Source organism: Prionailurus viverrinus, chromosome A1 (assembly GCF_022837055.1).
Source record: "Prionailurus viverrinus isolate Anna chromosome A1, UM_Priviv_1.0, whole genome shotgun sequence".
In the NCBI taxonomy this organism is placed as follows: Eukaryota; Metazoa; Chordata; class Mammalia; order Carnivora; family Felidae; genus Prionailurus; species Prionailurus viverrinus.
Window position 1 is genome coordinate 152157374 of NC_062561.1, and position 22970 is coordinate 152180343.

Below are 22970 nucleotides of genomic sequence, written 5' to 3' on the forward strand. Positions count from 1 at the left end.
AGCCCCACCACGTGCATGACATTAAGATGATCCACAGCAATCCTGAAAGACTACATGTTAAGTAGAGCTTCCAATTTGCTGTGGTTGGCATGACCTAATTTTGGCTTGAAAGGTACATTTTTTCCCCCTCTGGGTTTTACTGACTACACACTGGAGGAAAAAAAAAATATGTTCTTAAAGGTATTCTTGCTCTTTCCTTTCTTAAGGAAATTTAGGGAATTCAACAACTGCTGGCCTCTGGCTGATACACACACTAAAGTCTTTTTCCAGCTTCGCCTACATCTTGACCCCTCCTGCCAAATAGTTTAGACAGTCTATTTATAAAGTTGATCACTTCCCCTGTTACTTCATCTTCAGAAATGCCAATAATTTAAAAACTGGAATGATACAGCTGGTCTCAGAAACTGGGAAAGGGAAGATTCTATGGAAGAGATCATTTTCCTGCCGTAACTTAAGAAATCAATTTATTCTCTTCTCAATTTTATAGTTGAGGGAAATAATGCTAATGTTCCATATTTACTTTACCTTAGCATTTAATGATGATTTAAAGTTCTAAAGATTTTGAATGTTAACAGTAGTCCTTAATCCTGACTGCACATTCGAATCATTTTAAGTATTTTTTAAATACTGGTACCTGGGATCCCCATCCCAGACCAATGAAATCGTAATCATTGTAGCAGGTTACCCAGTATTTTTTTAAAAGTTGCTCTAAGAAGTCAAATGTGAAGCCAGATCTGAAATCCACAGTGTAAAATTCTTTTAGAATTTACAGATATGTTGTGCATTACAGATATGTTGTGGTATTCTCTAATTGGAATGTACTATGTTCTTGAAGTTTACTAGTTTATCCATTTATGAGCTTCTCAGCTATATCACGGTATGAGAGAAAAACTCATCTGGATAACGTCACTGATTCTCAGCAGGTTTGTAACCTGCAATCATAGAACACTCTGCCCTTCTGAGATAAGAGCTCTCCTGCAAAACCAACGTTGGCGACTTTCAAAGGCTTAAAATCACTCCTTTTCACCTAGATGCTGCTGAGTCTTTCCAGGGTTTCCAATTGCATTTAAAAAAATTAATCTTACCTTATGATATTTACTGCCTTGTAAATCTCTAATAATACGCAAATTGAACTCAATGTTGTATGCTTAATTTACGCAAGGTGATAATTTTCTAACTGTATGTGTGATGTTAATGTATTATTTATTTGAGATCAAATTCAGTACATTTTATGACTTTCAAAAAGTCAAGTCCTTAGATCAAAGTTCTCATTTTGCATAACTAATTTAATTCTCTACTCCAGTCAATGGGAAATAATATAATCAAGCAGTGCAGCCCTGTCCCCCCTCGTTCCTCCCAATATGAAATTGGGCTTGTTTCATGAAGAATCTGGTTTGCGGAGGTAATGTGGTCTTAATAGCTGGAATGAGAAGTTTGTTTATAGATTTGGAATTTTATTCCATTATATAACCAAGACCACCATCCAACCTTCCTTACATAAAACTGCATGTGTCTCACTTTAAAGCTTCTTATGAAAATAATGCAACATTTTTCTATGTAACTTATGAAACCAGAATATTTATTTTCTCACCCTGTCTTCCCTTAGTTCTGTCTTCTGACATACACAGAGAAACTGGTGTGTGTGTATGTGTGCATGCATGTGTGTATGTGTGTGTGTGTATGCGTGTGTGTGTGCGTGTGTTATGTCTCTTTGGCAATATAGAAAAACCAAGTCCAATTTCTTGGATTCTGTATTTCCTCCAAGGCCATGGTTTGCTATGATTTACATACTTATTTCCCTTCTATTAGGATACTTTTAATAGAAGTGCTTTTAAAGTACATAAGATTTTTTTCTAAGGGTATGATATCCCTGAAGTACTTTTATTTACCTACTTTTGCTTTTTCAGAATAAGGGGAAATAAAGATAAATACCACCTGAAGTTTCTTTTTTTAAATTACTTTTTGTAAAATAGTTGATACAAGTTGAGTCTCCACTATATGAAGTATCCTTGTGGTGGTACCTCACCGTTGGTGCTCTTCTCCCTCATTTGTAACTTGTTTTAACATCCCTTGTCAAAACAGTGAATTGCAGGGGAGGACATGGATCAGGCCATCCTTCCTTTCAGCTGTGTCTAGGAAATAGGGCATGAGTGGGAGTGGAGGAGGAGCAGGTCCTCCAAGTTACCTCGAGATCCGTAACAGCGAGGTTTTTCTGTCATGCCAGAGAATGGAAAGGGGATTAACGAGGTTCTTCCTACGTCTGGTACCATCCTTGTAGCTTCATCATCTGCTCCCAATATCAACAGAACCTAAATTCCTGGACATCACCTGGGCAGCTTCTTCAAATGGAGAGGAAAAATTGAGAATCTTTCAGGCCATATAGAAGACCCATAAAGGTCTGTTACACTTTGAGAGGTGAGATGAATCAAGAAAATTCCCTTTTCCAGGATATTGCCGGGATTTGACTCATCATTTAAGTCTCACCTTAGGTGTCCTCTCTTCTACTCAAGACTGGCCTGACCAGAGATCTCCCAATATTCCATTGAATATTCCATTACTTAAGCATCCACTTTACTTTCAACATACCGGCAGTGTAGTGTTTATCACATTACATTCATAATTGCAGCTTGGCATGTTCATCTCCCTCATCAGACTGAATTTCTCAGGGTCAGGGACTCCATCTTTCGCTTTTGTATGCCTAATACCTAGCAAGCCACCTCCCATTAAACACTTGCTGAATGCACCGGTGGAATAATAAATTTGTAGTTTATGTGCAACGGGAAATGTTGAGAAATAGCAGTAGACATTTTATAGACAGAGTTATATGCTTATTTGTTTCTTAAACTTTCAGAATGCATGGAGTTTTATGACTAAGCTCAAGATTCACATTTGACTTCTTCTAAATAGTGGTTCTTACCCAGGCCTCACTTAAAATCACCCAGGGGCTTCTGGGTGGCGCAGACAGTTAAGTGTCCAACTCTCGGTTTCAGCTCAGGTCATGATCTTATGGTTCGTTGGTTCGAGCCCGGAGTTGGGCTCTGAGCTGGCAGTGCAGTCAGATTCTCTCTCTCTCTCTCTTCTTCTCTGCCTGCCTCTCCCTCACTCACTCATTCTCTTTCTCTCTCAAAATAAATAAACTTAAAAAATAAAAAAATAATAAAAAATAAAATCACCCTGGCAGTTCTGAAAAACAGCAATGACCAAACAGCATCCCAACATAATCCAAACCTGGAGGTGGGACCCAGGCATCAGTATTTACAAAAACATCTTCTCGGAGCGCCTGGGTGGCTCAGTCGGTTAGGTGCCCAACTTCGGCTCGGGTCATGATCTCACGGTTTGTGGGTTTGAGCCCCATGTTGGGCTCTGTGCTGACAGCCTAGACCATGGAGCCTGCTTCGGTTTCTGTGTCTTCCTCTCTCTCTGACCCTCCCCCACTCATGCTCTGTCTCTTTCTCTCTCTCTCTCAAAAATAAACATTAAAACCATTAAAAAAAAATCTTCTCAAAAGCTCAGAGGATTGAGAACTACTGTTCTAAATTACCTGTACAAGGGACAACCAATGTTTTACACCATGACTCTGCCACTTTACTATACCCAAACTCTTCCAGTTTTTGAATGGATTCTGTTTGTAAGAAATTATTAGTTGATATTAGTCCTTGGTTGATCAAAAAAAAATTAAAGGCTTTTGAAATGCAATATTAGTTATATCACAATCTTCTTCCGGAAATATTGCTAACAACCTTATGTAATTATCTTTTATAGAATTAGCCAACAGCTATGACTTCCTCCTCAGTGTTTGGGTAATGCAGGCCTTTATAGCGACTACTTGTTTCCTGTATATTTAGAACTCAAATGGATACTAAATATAAATCTGGTGTTTCATGAAGTCTTAAGAGTGTGCTTTACAGTTAGAAGGTTCCAAAGAGGGAATTCAAACAACTGTAGTCAAAATAACATTAGGAAGTAGGCATAACTAGCCTCGGTGGTTTCATTAGTAAGGCAGGAATGAACACTGAGCGTTACCAGTGGCACTTAATATTGCATAAAGCACGCAAACCTCCCCTTATCAGCGGGCACCATAAAATGACATGAAGGCTATGTATCACTGTAACCAATTAATTCCAAATTACACACCTAATTCCCAAATCTTCAAGTCACATTGCTAATGAAAGCATTTTAAATACAGAAAACACAGGTTATTTTGGTGTTTGTACTGGTTTATACTGTACTCCAAATAAGCATTTGATTCTCTTTAACAGTGAAATAAAGCAGTACCAAATGTAGTTACTAAAATGCACTTGAAATTTGGCAAGGAATCTATGCCTGTAAAACTATGGTAGCTATTCATTTTGAAGTCTAAAGCATATACGTTTGGTAATTCAGAAATGTGAATCTAGTTTGACCTCTGAACAGCCTCTGTGTCCTCACATCTAGTCAAGAGCATGGTAATGCTTTTATGAAAAAAAAAAATAAGAAAACAGTTTAAAAAAAGTTAGTACTATTCTTCATAGTAAAAATTGTAAAAGTGATCCCTTTTCCTTTTTCAAAATGCCTTTTACTGAACACAAAAATATTGTCAAAACCTCAAAGCCGTGCATTACATAAATAAGCTTGGTATAACATTTCTTAGTTTTTGAATATAATGCAAGTTGTTCTAGCTTGTCAGTATTTATTTTACATCTATCTCTGATTTTGTTTTTTGTTCTCTTTTTTAACTACAAAGAAGAAATTAAAAGATGTGCTTTAATTCACGTTCTCCAAAATACCTATCTGCACTAATTAGCTGGATAACTCCTAAAATCCATTTAAAATCCATTTATAGACTCTGTCCTACACCTCACATTCTTAAATTAAAACTATACAAATTACTATGGTTCCTGAAAGTAAAGATTAAAAATTAAAACAGCTTAAAAAGTGAGAAGCAAACTGGAGGTTGATAACGTGAAATTAGATATCCACATTACAATTCAAAACTATTATTGTAACTGGAAAAATAGATTTTCACAAACAGGAATAAGACAATGTTTGTCAAAAGAAGATCTATCAAATGGTTGATAAAGTACATTTTTTTCTCTTCCAGGTTAACAATACAAAACTATACCACAGACCGATAATTAATCCACTTCTTTTTAAAAACAGTACTAACATGTCATATAACCATAGTTTATGAACATTTCATTCTAGGATTACTGAAACCTTTCCCCCAAGATGCCATGCAAAATTAGCTTTCCATAGTTGAGTCATTTTCTTTTTCTTATCTAACTGCTGAGATCATGTATGTGACATTTTGGCTTAGTAGGTAAAAGAGTGGACTCTGGAGGCTGACTATATGGGGGAGGTTCTAGCTCTGCCATTAACAAAGTGGTAACTTGAGGCAAGCTGCTTAGTTTTTCGTTTTGTTTTTGTTTTTTGCCTTAGTTTCTTCATCTATAAAACGAGGATAGTAACAGCGCCTATCTCATAAATGAGTTAATGTATCTAAAGCCTCAAGCCCTTAGCACAGTGCCCAAATATACAATAAACTCTGAAAACATGTTAGCCGTGATCGTTACTCCCTACAAATAGTTGTCATTAATATTACTTTCAAATTAATAATACAGCTTTTTACACATATCATAAAAGTTATTAGAATTATTAGTGATACCTTTAGTAGTGATGTGGCTAAAAGTGGAATTCCTAAGTCATAGTTGAAAGTATCAATTATATTTATAGAAGATCAGTCTTACTTCCAACCACCAAGCCAGCAGGAATTGAAAACCAACTGGTCAACATATGTTGATGCAGATGGAAAAAGGATACAACTGTCTTTAAATTCCCTAAAGAAAGCAGAGTGGAGAGCCTTCTGGTCACTGCAGTCCAACCTATCATTACCCGTGCAGTGAAACTCTTTGATGGGTTTCTTAGTCTATGAATAATACATATTTTGGGGACAACTTCACAAAAATAATCTGTCTTTGCTCCAAAAAGACCTATGACTAAGCAAATGCAAAGAAAGCATTACCTCCCAACCACAAAGGAGGGTCGCACCCATGTCAGAAATTGAGGCAACTGGTAAAATTAAGAAAAAAAAAATTTGTTGAGATAAATTGGCCCCATAGTTCATGTCCTAGAGAACTAGGGAAATTTTAAGTTTCAAAACCATTTTTTCTCTTGATTTTTAAAAATAAAATTAGGGAAAAAATCAGGTTCTTTTGTTTTTTTTTGTTTTTCTTTTTTAAGATTTTATTTTTAAGTAATCTCTACACCCAAGTTGGGGCTAGAACCCACAACCCTGAGAACAAGAGTCACATGCTCTATTGACTGAGCAGCCAGGCGCCCCCAGATTTCTTTATAAGTCATCATTAAGTAAAAGAGCCTACCTTTTTAGAAGATCTGGTATTTTAAAGTATTTCACAAGGCAAACAATATTTCCAAATAGTCTTTAAGTTCTGTGACTCTCACTAAGAGGAGCAAATTTTTTTCATTCCTAATGAAATTCAGGATTATATTTACACTTTGAGCAATAAACAGAGGATTTTAAAGATTAGTCATTCAGGATGAGTAGAATTAAGTTTGCCCATGGAGTTTTGTTTCAAAAAAATCTTACATACAATCAAATTGTAGCAAAAGAAAAGATTCTGGTCGTTTTCTAATCACTGTGACTTTTTTCCTAATACCACTAGATAGTTATCAGCAAGGCCAAGTCTACCATTTTGTAATACGCAACAGCAATTCTTCCCCAGCCCCACTGCTGATGGCTCTGGGAAGAGAAGAGGCTCTGACATCCCATGGGAATTGACCAAACATTCTTTTAGTTCACCACCTGTGATTCTTGGGGTCAAGTAGCATTTTTATCCCAAGGGCAAATATTCAGAATTACCAAAACAAAACCATTCAAGTACCTAGACTAGGTAAAAAGTAAAGTTATCTGACACATAAAGTCATGGATAAATTAAAATGTTGGCAGGAACTGCAGAACTGTCCTTTATCACTCATCTTAAATATGTGTGCCCTGTTCACATTTCAAAAACATTACAAAATCAACTTATGATACGTATGTATACATCGCTATATTTGAAATATAATGAACAAAGATTCTTCTTTCTTTACGTTTATGAAAATTTTCTATAACAATCATTTAATACAACTCTAGAAAGACTATTTATTTAGCAATTAATCAAGAGGATGTGACAAGACAGCCAATGAGTTCCAAGTAAATTATTTTCTTGCTAAATGTGTAAAGTGTTTGCAAAAAAGTCTCTTAATTTATATTGCTTGAGTTGTCCATGTGACAATGTATCAGTTTCATACTCAGAAGATTTTCTGACAGAAAGTATGTCTTAAAATGTATTTCATAAATTTTCTTTACGCATGCAGAAATCTAAGAACTAGTTTTCCTATATAAATACATATGATTAATGCTTAATTTGTATAAGTGATCATTCATTAATACAGCTTCTGTATTTTGATCTGTAGCTCAAGTGAATTATAACTTTGATTAAAAAATGTTTAATTCCCCTGAACTTTGAGTTGCTTTTCATATCAAAAATTATTTAAAAAAACTAAAACTATCATTTAAGTTCATTTTTAAAATATTATTCTGGGAGATATTTAAATACCATGATCTGTATACAAAAAGTAAATGTGTCCATTATGTACCTGCATGTACATATATATGCAATATGTACTTACTACACATATATACCTAAAATTTCAAATTCTGCTAACTTACTAAGCTCTTTATATCAGGAATGAATGCAGGTTTCCATTGCTCAGAATTTTTTTTATTTGCATAAAAGCAGAGAGATGGCTTTCTATGAAGACAATAAAAAATGAATTTTTATTTAGAATCATTAATAGGAATAGAGACGCCTTAATAAATAAAAATTAAGTTTGGAAATATTTACCTACCATGCTTTTAGAATGATGTGAACATCTACGAAACAAAAATGTCACATTATGTTGAGATACTACAGTTTAATGTGTCTCTGTACAGAATAAGAATTATTTGATAGTTTAACTCCTTTGGTATAATTTAATGATTTCAAAGACTTATGAAAACCAGGATTATCTATCGAGTCAAATAATTGGTATTTATGACCATACCCTAAATAATGTATCACAACATTTTTAAAATAAAGCTTGATTAGAGTAGGGAAGTAGGTTTGCTTTTAGTATAAGGTACGTATGTAATAATTTATGAAATAAATTTGGTAATTGGAAATTTGATTTTTTGTAAAAATATTTGTTTTATTTTACACATTCCAAAAAAATCTACTCTTTAATTTAAATACAATACATTCAGTTCATCATTAAAGATGTTTCTGAACTTCAGAAATTTTATTTTTAAGAAAAAGTAAATATGTGATCAAAATATGTTTGGAAGAAAGCTTTTAAGGTCTATGAGTATTATAAAAGTTTCTTAGAAATCTCTTAAAGGCTGAGTACAATAAAACTAGGGCAATGCATATATTCTCAGTTACTCTTAAAAAAAACCTGTAAAAGTGACTATAGTGGCATGTTCTGACACATTCTTTTCATAAACCGAACCCTGTTAGTGACAGCAGAACAGATTGTGTGCATCTGCTGGGAATGAGCCAGATGACAGTGGAAAAACGCACATGGATACCTTGGCACAGCAAATAAAAAACGGAGAAAAAAAGACCTGGAAGAGAAAGTGCTCAACTTTAATTGAAACATTCTTTCCAACATGATGAACTTCATCCAACCACCTCTTGTAGCTTGTCAATTTTACATAGAAGAATGTGTTTTGAAAGGGTCTTTTGTATGTTAGAGCTGTTTTGTCCTTTTTTAGCACTAAATATTGACTCAGGTTTTAGATTATTTCTTCAAATTATGGCAAATGTAATAAGCATTAGGGTAGAAAAAGAGGCCAAACCACTCTACCACAGTCTGGTACAAGAATGTTAAACTTCTAAAAACACTTTCAGGTTGAAGTCAAATTTTAAATATCTAGGTTAAGTTTTGAATTATGTGGGAATTACACTGCCAAGTGCTAGAGATGCCACAATTCAAATTTCTGCAAATGTGACTACTGTAAATGCTGCTGATACTCACTAGTGCTATAATATTTTATTTTATGCTGACCAACCACGGTATTGTTTAAACAGTCGGTTCAATGGCACTAGAGGTCCATCCATAAAAACAAATGTGCTTCTATAAATCATATCAGGAAGTTCTCTTGGATGCTCTGATTACAATGAAAATTTATTCTATACAGTATACAATGCACATTTTAAACTGGAGACGAAGTTAATAGATTAGTAGTCTGACTGAAGCAGCTGCAGTCAAAAAAAAAAAATCTGGTGATTAACAGCCATTTTCCAGTAATCATAACCCTGGAAAGGGCTACTAAGCAGGGGGAGGGGGTTGCAGATGGGAATAATTCTCTAAGCCCATGTGCCTTAGAGGGCTCCATCATCTTCATGCAGACTTATTATTATTATTATTATTTTTAAATTAAAGCTTTTAGAGGCATCCTTGATTGCAGTGTTGGGAGCTGTCCATGCTGTTTTACCATAGGGAAGTCCACTCTGTAAGTATTCCTTGCACTGAGCCCTCTTTAGCCCTACATTATACCAGGGCTAGAAAAGAAAGCTGAAATGCAAGGTGCACACTAGAGGGGCATTATTCAAGAGCGTGAAAATAATTCCAAGTGGTTGCAACTCCACAGGCTCCCTAAGTGGGCAGGCCTCATCGACATTACCTGTCATCCAAAATATGAATTTCTTTGAGAAATTAAGTGAATACAAAAGCTCAACAAAAAGGTGGTAGACAGACTCTGAGACCAGAAACATTTCCATTTTCATCCACATCCAACCGAAATCTGTTTACTTGTGTTATCAAAAGGTATAATCCTCAGGTAAAATTCTGCATTTCTCTACTACTTTATATTTCTTCTCACATGTAGAAAATTACCCAAATTACGAAAAGTTCATTTGTTCATCATCTCAAAGTTGACAAACTGTAATTAAAATAAATGATCCCTTAAATCTGGAACAAAAAACCATGGTAGGAATATCATTTACTTAAAATTTTTTAACTATTCAGATAAAGAATGCATTTTGTTTTTACAAATAAAGACAATTCATTAATTTATTCAACAAATGTCTACAGAACACCTATCATAGGCAAGAGTCACTGTGAAGGAATAGAAAGATGAGTAAAATGACCCTCATAAATTAATTCTATCTCCACATGCAATCAAAAATGGTTAATAAAAAAGTAAAGAATACTAATGTATCCTCCAAAAGTGGATAATACTAATAATGCTAAGAAAAAAAAAGTTTAAAATTCTTGGTAAGAGCATCTTTTCAATTAAAACCACCTAACAAACACTTCCTCCAAACTGAACTTCTATCAAAACTAAGCCATGATCTATCTGGAATTCAGAACTTTCAATAAGTGACTTAAAACTCACAGATGAATTATTTTGTTTCTTTGGTCCCATTTCTGGTTCTAAAAATAATATGGTATTTATTGAACATAAATATCTGTGATCTGTGAAGGGTTCTGAATTTCTTGGAGAAAAAGTATATTGTTCTTAGCAGTCATTATTAGCATTGACCTAACAAAGCAATGGAATGTGCTTTGCCCTGAAAGTGACCCAATTATAGTGGTATGAAAGTATTCTTGAAAAAAAAAAAGTTCAAAATAATGATCCCATTAAGCATTTCTAAGTGCTCATCATTGGGAGGAAAATAAAATGATTAAAATACAGTGTAGCGCTATGATAATTCACTAATTACTGATCGCTAACATTGTGCTTTTATATGTAACATCCTGTTTAATTCTTACAACTCTAAGAAGTGGGTGGTATTATTATCCCCATTTTACAGACGCTGCAAATGAGGATTTTTGGTGGTTAAATAACCTGCCTAAAGCCACTAACAAGTAAATGGGAGGCTGGATTTTTAACTCAATTTGGTTTTTTCTCTTAACCATTACTCTCTATTGCTTAAGGACCCGTTTACCTAAGTGCTCAGATGTGTAAAATTAAACAAATGATATGAATATGGTACTGGGTCTTCAAACTTTTTAGGCTTGCAAATCAAGAGAATCGATATTCTCTTTCTCCTGCGTTCATCCTCACTCTCCCATGCTTTTTGTCTCTCACTCTCTCTGCTCTCCTCCATCTACCCCTCCCTTTACACACACACACTCACATCTTAGGGTTTTGGCCCAACACATCACAAATATGAGGAAAGCCATAATTTGGTTCAACTAGTTCGATAACCGTACCACATCCTGAGACTTCACAATGCTGTGCGTTTTTGCTGTGGATACACCATCCATTGGCTCTAAGTCTGTCGGTGGCTCCTTACAAAGATACCATTCTGTGGCCTTCACTGTTTCAAGATCAGTGTCTAGAGCTCTTTCATGACACGGCATTGGGCTTGATGAACCACATCAATCTCTCAAGTGTAAGAAGACATTCTACGATCTCACATGTATAGTCAAATTCAGTTGAAAGTCTACTTTATTACAATACCAAATGTTTTGAAGTAAGAAGGGAACTCAGGAGAGGATTCAAAAAAAAAATTGAAGGAAAAAAGGGTGAAGTCAAGAATTCTTTAAGTTTTTCAGCTATGAAATGAGAGAAGGAAAAAAAGAATCACATAGAGCTCACACTAACTCAAGAAAGATTGAACAGTCCTAAAGGGGACACTGACCATTCATTTCAACCAAAGGGCTGTAGGAAAATAAACAATGGGACTGAGTACCTTGCCCAGCCCTTTGCAAATATATTAATGTCATAGATTTCTTTTTGGTTTATGTAAGGGGAGAAAAACTCAAATGTGAAAGAAAAGAAAAAGATAGTCAAAATTTTTTTTCCTTTACCTATAACCTATACAAGACCCTGAGTAGTCTTTTGATAAATACTAGAAATGATTAAATGGACACACTTAAAAAAAAATAGCCAGGTTGTTAGTCTTCACTTAGACTATCCTGATGGAATTAGGACTGGATTTATAACTTTTTAACATTTTAGCTGTTACAGAAGAAGGGTGAAAAGACCTACTTTCTGAACCATCGAACCTTTACTTAAAGGCCACCCAAAACTTAATGAGGCTCTTCAAATGTGAATAGAAATCAGATATCTTAACAAAGTACTTGGTAATTTATTGGTTGGCAGTTTAAAATTTTAAAAATTTTTGATCAGAAAATTACCTCCAAGAGATTCACCTTTTAATCAGGCATAGTTTTATTATTTAAAGAGCCAAATAATTCATTTTCTATTTAAAAAATTTTATTCAGTACACATATTAAACAACTGAAACTTTACAATGTGTCTAACAATATTTATCAAGTGGTGATGATTCAAATTATCCTATGGTCCGGGATAATTCTAAGGAGATAAAGAAGTCTCATACCATGTCCTAAATTGGACTGAAAGTGGATTTTTAAATAGAATGCCTAATTCTGTAAGAGATAAATGTCAGAAAATTACTGACTCCTATGTATATTACTATATGCAAAAAAAAGTTTAACATCTTTTCCCCTTGCCAAGGGGCCTTGAAAGTGTGCCAGGTACAGGACCTTTGCTCATAACACCTTTGGCAAGAATAGGTCATTGGCATCATGCTCTTATGAGCTACTTTTTACATTTTAAGATAATTTCTTGCTACTTTTTAAGGAAACACTTGCAGCCACAGAAAGATAGTTTCTAGGTATTTAAAGATAATTAAAATGATCTCTTACCGATTTTACTTTAAAGAGAAATAAAATTAAACTACATTTAACTGTTGGTCTGACTTGGTAAATGTTATATAGTCAATTAATAATTCGTTAAGTGGCTTAATGACCAAACTAACATTTATGCACTATTTGTATACTGTTAAATTAATAATTTAGTTTAAAAATAAAGTTGGAAAAATTTTTTCTTACATGGTTACATTTTCTACTGAAGACTCCCACTTAATACATTTCTACAAGAGGAGGCTAGTTTTAGGGATGTGTTCTGGCAATAATTTGTGTACTTTACACAAATGAGAATTAGGCTACTAACTGAAAGGAGCCATGGCTGTTAGAAATGATTTTTTAATAAGATTTTTAAAAATCACATTGGTATTTGTTGAAAATGTAGCCAGGATTAAAGACTGGTTTTAACGACTGTTTATTTTTACAAGGAGAAGTATGAGTTTTCAGACTGAAGTTTCAAATGCAGAGAATATTCATGCAGATATTTGGGGGTTGATTTATGTTGTATGGTAATAAGCACATTACTTACACTGTACTTTTCAAACGAAGGACATAAACCAAATCTGAAAACTAAAGCCCGTATTTTCTATCTTTGTACTTTGTATTTTGACCTAGTAATCATTAAAAGCGTGAATGTTTATCAATAAAAATTACTGTAGTGCCATGTATTGTGGCAGAACATTGCTATTTCCCGAGATAAGTACAAAAAAACCACTCAACATTAATTTGCATCACAAAATGACCTAACATATCTGAATATAATGCACAGGCCTTACTGAAAAGAAACCATTATATTTTTCTCTGCAGAACAAAAAAATACTGATATCTGACTGGGCCTGCATGTGCTCCAAGAGGGGATTGGGGAAGAGGTCTCATTTTCTATCTTACACCTATTGTTTTGTGCATTCTAAACTGTTATATGGGAAGAAAAAGGAAACATACTGAATCCACTTTGCAGTTAATGTCTTAGTGATTTAAGAGGCAGAATTTTCAAGTTAAAGAGGGGAAACATTATGCTTTTCCTTTCCCAAAGCGATTGCCCAGGAAGAAGGCCCTCTGCTCCTTAGCCTACGCAAGGGGAAAAAAGGACATTACTTCGGGCTGAAATCACTCCGAGACAGAAGAGGGGAAGTTTATGATGTGGCACTGTGCACTGTATCTGGTCTGTAGCCAGGAAGTTTTCATTTTGTATCTCTGCTGCCAGTACCTGCCTGCATATTCAGAAATAAAAATACACCAGGGCTCTGCCTCAGAAACTGGGGATGTTACAAAGAATTAAAAGAGTTTATTTTTCTTTCCTTATCCTGAGTGTAATTACTGTTTTTAAAAAGAAAGAGCTGAAACTATAGTAACTGGAGGTTTTTTTTTTTTCCTTTTTAAACTCCTCAAACTACCTTCCCACAAAGCCATTTAAGTTAAATGGTACATTTACAGACTCACCTACATGAAGGATATAACCTAAAACATCTGCTTAGACATACATTCTGTTCAGATATAAAGAATGTGGCAAAATAATTGAAAAATATAGGGCCATTATTTTCTTAAAATTTGTGTTCTTCTCCCCGTGTGTGTGTGTGTGTGTGTGTGTGTGTGTGTGTGTGTTCATTCATTAAAGAGATTTTTTACTGCAATTAGGTAGTCGGTCCTATAAAGGCTTCCTTGTGTGACCATGATTTCTAAAAATAAAATGCTCTGGTGAATATTTCTGCTAAATAATCACATCTTCAAAATTACTTTAAAGAAATCCCAATGCTTCATGTTACATTAAGCAATAATACCAGCCTTCCATAATAAACCTTGGTTGCACACCTTATGCATGGTCAACAATTAATTAGGAGGCTAAAAAGTCATGTTTACTCCATTAAACAGTAGACTAATTTTCCTGTTTGTCCCTACTTATTTACATTAGTAAGTCGACTTTCTAATTTTGCAGACAAATAAGCATATCTAAGCCCAAGCTGCCTATCTTTGGGGTTCAGAGAAAGATGCATTCTCTTGCTATCATTGTTAACTTGCTAAAAGAATCACAGATGTGTGGGAAAAAAAAAGAGAGGTAGTTGTTAGCTGTTTTAAAAAACACTTCTTAGTGATAGAATGAGACCATATCCATCGCTTTTTAAATCCGGTATGCTAGAGATCCATAGTATCTGAGAACAATTTTTATGAATTCTTCATGTACATCTTATCTATGACAACAAGATACAAGAGGAAAACCAGACTACGCTCAGGATGTTTTTTGGAAAAAGCAGGTTCTCACCAGGGACTGCCTCCGAGATCAGTTTCTACAGCTTCTCTAAAAACAAGTTTAAGGTACTTCATTTAAATCATTACGAGAAGATTTGCACTGTCATTCTACATGAATCGCAACCACTTGCAGGATGAACAACATTGCTCCATTCATTTAAAATTTACCGCATTAAGAATTAATAAAGTTTCTATAACATCTGCATTATTAAAGAGTAATGATTCCTGCAAAAATCTGCCTGTAATAGGTTTACTGTTTTTATTGCTTGCAATATCACCAATTTTCTTTATAATGTCCTCAAAAGATTCTCTTCATGTGTACTTTGAATTTTGTTTACATTGGCTATATTGTAAAAATAAATACAGAGATTTAACTTCAGTAAGATAATGACAATGTGACATCGTACAAAAAATGCATTATGGTATGACAAATGAATGTTATTGATATTATCATCTGAAACCAAAACACGAATTTATATAAAGGGTATATAATTTCCATGCTTAATAGTAACATGACTTCCCTTTTTGCAGTTAATGTTAAAATAATATCAAAGAAATAAGAGATAAGAGATATTATCTCTTATTTTTACAACAGTATTCTTTGTTGTAGAATTTTAATTATTTTTCTTACACAGACAAAAACAACTAACATAAGAACTCTGATGTTAACTACTTGTTCGTGAGAGGGGTAGGTACTTCTAGCTCCCGTTATTTCTTTATGCCTCAATATATCTGTGCAATAGGTACTAGTGAATTCTTGTTTTGAGCAAAATTGATTCTAGTGCACTTTACAGAAGTTATTTAGTGTTAAAATTACAAAACTTTCATAGCCTTTTTTCAGCATTCAGTGTGAGAAAGGTTTATCAATAAGAACTGCTTTAAAAAAATCTGACAGTTTCTTTGCTCAGTAACTATAGCAAACCATTAGAAATTATTTTCTTTCTCATGCTGTTATTCACTTACACACTGCATATTTGCTTCAATTCTCCAAGGGAAGAAGTCTGGCTCTTGTGGGAAAAGTCCACCCCTTTCTACATGTTTGCTTCCTTAAACGAAAGGAACACACCCCCTTACATTCTTTGAAATGTGTCCAACATGCACAGAATTGTAATAGCACTGTATTATTGACCAAATTAGAAAATCTTAAATGAGAGTCAAATATTGTTAAAATGCTATGTGTTTTGAATCATGAGAACTAATGACACATACATAGGTAACAGAAATGAACTATGTTCACTCTAGTATCTACATCTGGATGCTCAAAACACTTGTAAGTGTCAGGGGAAGAAATCTGCCAATGTTTTTGTGCACATGTATGTTGTATGACAACTCAGGAAGAGGCCCATAAATGTTACAGGTTTTTGAGTGTATCCTTTGAATTTTAGACCCATTTGGGGAATGCCCCCTCCCTTTCATAAATATTTTAAAGAAAAAATATTCAGAAACTAATGTATTCATCTTAGTGAGTACAATCAGAAAGCTGTTTGAAATCTCAGGAGTGTAAGAGTATCAAAAGTCTATACTCATCATAATGACAGAAAACTCACACCAAAGTTGGTATCCACTAGCTTCGACCTCATTAAGACAATCTGCTGATCATGAGAAGTTATGTTCTAACAAGTCTTCCTTCTATTATGTAGAATACTACACTCCCCAGGCACGTTTTTTGGTTATTTTCTAATAAAGTGATATACTCCGTATTTGTGGAAAATCTGTGCATTTATCTTTACTTTTATTTTTTCTAAACGCTCTTTTTCTTTATTCCATTGCACATAGAAATTTGCAAGTATAAAGACACAAGTAGGCAAAATTTTATATCTTTTCAAGTATTTCATGTTTAAATAAAATGGTCAGTCCCTTTGCAATCTGTTCACCAGGCATTCCCCGATAAACTCAGCTATCCAGTTTCCAGGCCTAGAAAATGGAAGCTTTGCTATTCTGCCTATGTTTTTCACTTGGAATAAGAGTGAATATAAACAGTGAATATATAAACTGGAACTGAAGATAATAAACTTATTAAAACTTAGTAAGATATTGTTATGGTCAAAGAAAAGCTGCAAGTGTGTGCCACAAATCCACTCAGATGAAACATCTCATTCAATAGAACTTCCTATCTTATAATAATGCACAGAAAATTAAACACATAAATATTAATTTTATGTATCACAGAAAATGTAGGCAATGAAAATGCAATGTTTACATTTATGGGTGACTCATTAGTGTTTTATTGTGTGAAACACTAGGAGGCATCAGTTGGGTAAAAAAGGACTTCAATTTTTAAAGAAGCAAGAAATTACTGTAGAGTGGATGTGTAAGAAGTTGGGGTTTTCAAAATGTTATTATGTAAACCAAAACTTTATTCTCTGAAATAAACTCTCAAAACATCATATTTTGTTGTAAAGAATAATCTCTATATAACATTCATGAAATACATGTAATTTGACCAATAAACACCTATCAAGATATATTTCAAATGTATTGATTCATAACTATGTAATTACACATTTTTATGAGGAATATATTTGGTAACAGAATAACATAGTGGCTATTGACTACTATGCATTTTCTGCTCAGTTATTCAATACCATGAGTGTATGTTTTATTTCTGGCAAATTCTGTGTTGTGCTCTCTACAACGCCTCTGAAAATGTCTACTGCAATTAAGTCTTATGATAACTGCTTCACATAAGCAGCCACAACTTGATGTCTGTTCATAAAGAAGTGACGGAACTTAAAATTTAAGCAATGAAGGTATATAAGTGAAGGATGTTTTCTCTTATTTCACCACTGGAAGCCTGTCATTTGAAAACTGAGTTTTCTATTGTTTGAATCGTTGTTCATAATGGTGAAGCAACAGGGTTGTGGTATACTTATCTAGCAATCATTGGAAATTGGAGTGTCTTGCTATTCCTCAACAATCAGCTTTTATCTTTGACCTATCAAAATAACAGTGAACTGCGTAATCCGCCTTTTGTAAGGTGCACAGATTCTGTTGTTGCTCCTGGTTTTGTGAATCGCCTCTGTAATCTGGTTTGATTTCCTAAAGATGACAGATCTCGGTGAACAGTCAGGCTTTACTGAGTGCAGGGCAGTCCACGCGCCCATGAGATTAAGGTACAGTGCTGAGGTCGGGGATCTTAATCACCTATCCTTCCACAGGCAGCACACAGAGTGAACATCAGTGATTAAATATTTTCATTGTGCCCAGGCAATCACTATAGTCATAAAATGAATATGTGCATTTTTATAAATTTTAGATATTAATCTGCCTGGTGTGTTCTCTGAGGATGTGCTTTTGAAACAAGTAGAACTTTAGCAATAATCTCTTTAAAGTCCACTCTGTAACCCCTAATTACACATGAAATTCTCCCATGTTGTCCCTGAAGCCAGGGTTCTCTGTTTAATAACTATTTTTTTGTTATTATGTAGCACAAGTGTTTCTGCAGAGATATTTCCCTATTTTTGTCACTTTCTGAGATTTCATAGACTCAAAATATACCGCACGTAGTGTTGGGAAATAAAACCACGAAACATACTACAATAAACAGAAGAAAGTTTTGAAATATAATGTTAACATGTGCCAAGGAGTTATTTAGCTCAGCTTTTTATAATATAAATTGAATACAATAGGTCATTTATTACAAAGATATGGTTGTAGTGTTATTCAATTTATTGATTCGGTGTAAGAGTGAGGGCCAGGGAAGAAATACACAGAAATCTGAAAAATATAAAACATGATGCTTTTTCAGGATTCAACTTTGAATCATTAGACAGTCTTTTTCACTATTGGAATAAACCATTTCCACCAAATTTAAAAAACTGAGTTATATATATATATATATATATATATATATATAGAGAGAGAGAGAGAGAGAGAGAGAGAGAGAGAGAAGAAAAGAGGCAAGGTTCAGTAGAGTCCTTGTTATTTAAATTTCATGTATTTAATGTTATGTGTTCCTGGTCTGAAAAGTTAACATTATATGTGATTGCATACTTTTAAAGTATGAACAGCTCCCAAAAGGTGGAAAATTGACTTTTTATTATAAGGTATTTATTTCTTATTTAACCCAAAGAAACAAATGAATATTTATTAAAAGTTAGGTCTTTAATATTGTCTTTGATGTGACACACAGCAATCAGAATGTAAATAGCATAATTAATGAGTGAAGGAAAATACTGTCTTTAGTAAGAAGTCTGGAAAATATGTCACATATATGCCAAAGCTTTGTGAACTACAGGAGCAAATAACAATAGATTTTTATAAAGTTTAGTAAAACTTAAAGATAACTGCCAACTATTGTCTCCTTAACGTGACTGGGGAACCATATTTTAAATATTGAGTTTAAAGTGTGCTTTGATGAAAACTTTCCGAATTGAGTTTGTAGTCTGCTATACAGCCAAATGTACTTTCCTACAAATAGATTGAGATTTTTGATTTAAAGATATTTTTCCTCTGGAGATAGTATATTAGGCATATCTCATTTTACCTGTCAATTTCTGAATCCCCTTGCTTTATAACTACTTCTTTTAACTTAACAATTTTATGCATACACTGGGAGACAATAATATGGTTTATTAATTGCATTATATTTAATTGAAACTGATGGAAAAACAAAAATACTGCTTGTGTCTTATTGGTATATGCTGAACATTTTCAAAGACTAGCCCAAACTGGTATTATTTTAAAAATTAAATACGATGTTTTACTTTCAAATTGGAGAAATGGAGATTGTTAATCTATTTAAAGCTAAACTTAGTATGCAATACAGAGGTTAAGCGGGGTTCACAGGTGGTCACATTTCCATGTCCTTCCAAGTCTCTAGGGATTGGAGTTATTATACCCTACATAAACATCTTTACTCTGCAACCACAATTCCACTGCAAGGTGCCAGTGAAAAAGAGGCTGGTCACTTTTTTTTGACTGGTATAATGAGGTGGCTGGAGTTCCCTTTACAGCACTTAGAAAATATATGCAGTCACTAACCATTTCACAAGACAGTGACTATTAGAGTTAGTATCAGATTCACAATAGTAAAATGCACTTTATGTCAAAGCAATTCTCTACTGAGGACCAGTTAAAGAACTGGCAGAGAGCCTGATTCTACCTATTATACTGTCAGCATTTACATATAAAGGTATTTTATACAAAAGACACACATTCCTACAATGTGAAGAAAAGAGCTTTTTCCAAAACATGGTACCCACTGGACCTAGAATAGTCAGAAATGTTTCAGATGTAAATTTTCCTTTAAGAATTAATAGCCGTATTCTGGTAAGAAGATAACATTAGTATTAAATTTAAATCCTTGCATAGTATTTAATAATACAATAAACAATGTGTTATGCCTACATATATACTGCCTTTGTGCCAAACTTTATCACTGAGTTTGGTAACTTTCATCCAAAGTCCAGACAGAAGGCAATTAAAGTGACTTAACCTTGTTTCTTTTTTAAATAGCTATGCATTTGGCTTGACCTGAACAGCAATGCATATACTTGAAACCCCAATACAAATTATGAAATATATAGACTACCATGGCCAGGGTATTACTTTTTGTCCACACCAACTGAGAAGCCCTCTATTAAGCCAGCACTTTGGCAAGAGAAGGAGATGCACAAAGGTATACTCTGACAGACAGCCATGCTTTAGCTGAAACTAATCCCAAGAATTAGTGGCTCAGAAGCATAACCCAAAGCAAATCAGAGTCTTTGGGGGGACTCACAGGAGCATCTTTCCACAGTAAACTAGCGGCTAAATCTTAAGGTATGTACTTCAAGGTCACAGAACATTCTGTGAAATATTAAAATCCACCAGGCTCCACACGCTCCACCATATCAAACATGCTAATGACGTGAACTAACTTCATGAAACTTTAAACACACTGGTGTGACAAGAACGAGTCAGGAGTGATTTCAATAACTGATGGCAAACGGATAAGACTATCTAAAAAGTTACTTTTAGCAACAGACAAGGAAATCACATAATCTAAAAAAGAGAATGCACAACAAGCCTCAACTTCAGCCTTCAAAGAGGAACAGACTCAGTGCCGTGGAATATACTGATGCAGATTTGAGAGACAATACCCAGGCTATTTCTATTTCCTCGAGAAATGTCAGGGGTACTTACATGAAGGAAGCCCCGATCAGATTAGTCCTTGGGATATTTTCCTTTCTTAAGAGAGAGAGAGAGAAAAAAAAAAAAAAATAACAATCTTTACTTCGTCCAGCCTTGAAGTGTTTCTCCACCTGATTCAAACATGCAGCCACGGCGACCCACACAGAACCTTCAAAGTCAATCCAATAGCAGCCTGAAGATGTCTGGGTGTACGCGTGTGCTCAAGTGTCTGTGACTGCGAGCAGAGCGAGCAGAGAGCTGGAGACGAAGTGTGTGCGCGCGCGGGGGGAGCGCGCGCGGGGGAGGCGCGCGCGGGGTCGCGCATTCGCGCGTTCCGAGGCCGCTCGCAAGAGGAGGAGGAGGAGAAGGAGGTGGAGGAAGAGGAGGAGGAAAAGAAGGAGGAAGAGGAGGAGGAGGAAGAGGAGGAGGAGGAGGAGAAAGTAGCTCTCAGCAGCCGGCCGGATTAAAAGTAACCAGACTCGTCCAGAAAACTGCGTCCAGGAAGGAAGTGACAGAAGACGAATGGGAAAAGGAGAGCCGCTCGCAGCCTTTGAAACATCGCGTAAAAAAGGCGGGGGGGGGGGGGGCGCAGAGGGGAGTGGTGGAAGGATATTGGGAGGGGAGACGGGGGTGGCAGGGAAAACGGAGCAGACGGGCTTGGGGTTCTAAGCAGCACGTCCTAAGAAGTGCTTCTTGCTTCTTTTTTCCCCTTTATTTTGTCCTTGCCCTTGCCTTTGCCTCGCGCTGCCTTTTCCTCTCCGTCTCTCTCTCCCTCACAATCCCAAACCGTTGACTCTTTCCTCGCGAGCTAGAGAAATCATCAGTTTCACTCTCTCAAAAGGGGGGCGGGACTAGACCTCCGAGCATTTTAATAAAACAAACATACAGCAGTTCCCTCCTCACCCCTCCAGTCTCAACTAGATTGATAAATTACTCCACTACACTACTTTAATTATGTATATGGTATGCAGAATAAATCACTGAACATCAGTACCTCAATCAAGCACTTTTAAATGATAATTGCATCTTGGTGAATCAATCTTTCCATTCCTGACATTTTGCTAATTTTAGTTTTACGGTGGGGTAATGGCACATGCCATACGCAAACCTAATGACAATTCTTTATTGCACGAAATGAAGACAACATCGCGAGCGGCGGCTCCCCGCTCTCCCCACGCTGCCGCTGAGAACGCTCGGAGAACCATCTCCGGCTGCCGCGCGCTCGCTCCCCGGGGACTCTGCGAGCCAGCCAGCAGGAAAGTCCTTCTAAAGTCGGAATCTTTCCTCTGACCAATAGGAGCGCGACCCTAATAGTTGCTCTCGTGACTTTTCCCCGGTTTGGAGACGTGTTAACCACTTCTTTCTTCCACCGGTCCGAGCGCTCCTCTGTTACTCACGCGTAGAAGCCACCGTCCAGGATGTCTGCAGCACTCGATTCCAGCGCGCTTTTCCTGCACGCCCAGAATAGGCGGTTTTCGGCCCTGAAAGGCTGGAGGGCTAAAAAGCGTGCCGAAATACTTCTCATGTGTTAGTAATGTACAAAATAATAAAATAATTACCAGTATTTGAAATCTCGACTTCATCGCGGGGCCATGAACTTTCTAATCAGTTTGGAAATATTTACCGAGGCGGCAGCTTCCTCGGAGATTTCCCCCCTCCCAACGCCTACTTCTATCTCTTCCACACCTTACTGGATTTTATCCAGAGCATTAGCATGTAAACCAAACCAACTTCCCAAATGCATTAGGCTTCCCTATCCCGATAGCTGATGACTTCACTTATCCTGAAGAGTTTCAGCTGCACAGGAAGCAGAAATAGAGACTGATAAGGAAGATACTTATGTTAAGGTTGAAGCACAGTAAACACTTGACCTTACCAAAAAAAAAAAAAAAAAAAAAAAAAAAAAAAAA

At 35.5% G+C, this 22970-nt stretch overlaps 1 protein-coding gene across 7 annotated transcripts in view; it reads right to left on the reverse strand.

The window, feature by feature from the left end:
• The window catches only part of MEF2C (myocyte enhancer factor 2C), a 151102-nt gene extending 129675 nt beyond the window's left edge, over positions 1-21427 (reverse strand). For all 7 annotated transcript variants that reach the window (XM_047864670.1, XM_047864716.1, XM_047864704.1 and 4 more), the window contains exon 1: positions 21073-21427. The gene's annotated coding sequence lies outside the window, so the exon portion shown is untranslated. The remainder of the gene's footprint in view (positions 1-21072) is intronic.
• Between the last annotated feature and the right edge of the window lie 1543 nt (positions 21428-22970).